Source organism: Oryzias melastigma, unplaced genomic scaffold (genome assembly GCF_002922805.2).
Source record: "Oryzias melastigma strain HK-1 unplaced genomic scaffold, ASM292280v2 sc00221, whole genome shotgun sequence".
Taxonomy (NCBI): Eukaryota; Metazoa; Chordata; class Actinopteri; order Beloniformes; family Adrianichthyidae; genus Oryzias; species Oryzias melastigma.
The window spans coordinates 367,889-368,432 of NW_023416883.1; positions in this window are offsets into that span (position 1 = coordinate 367,889).

The window sequence follows — 544 nt, forward strand, 5'->3', positions numbered from 1 at the left end:
GAAATAAACCATTTCATTCATTCAGTCTGTGTGTGTGGTGCAGGGTAGGCACAGGCTGCTGCTGCCTTATTGCTTTTTTTGCGTATTTGAACAGGAAACTTGTAAATTTGCTACTTTTTTTTTCTCCAGAAACATTGAAAACCCATCACAGATAAAGATAATCATCAAATACACATCTAAAAATTAACATTTGATTTTTATATTTAATTCTTAACAAAGTATATTCATTGTGTGAATGGTTTAAAGTGTTCACATTATTGTGATTCTGTTTCTCTTTATTATTTTTTATGTTTTCTACTGTACGTTTTTTGACACGTAAGAACTCAAACACACTTTATGCAGTTTATGCAATCTTGGTATCAAAACGATCAGCACGTTAAGAAGGGTGCTTGTATTTTTTTATTTTACTTTTAATAATTATGCCATATTTTGAGACCAAGCCTCACCTCAATTACCTAGTTAGATGTCACTGTCCTAGACACTGTGAGTCAGACAAAACACGTTATAACTAAATGAACTGATGGTGTAAACTTGTGTGTGTGTG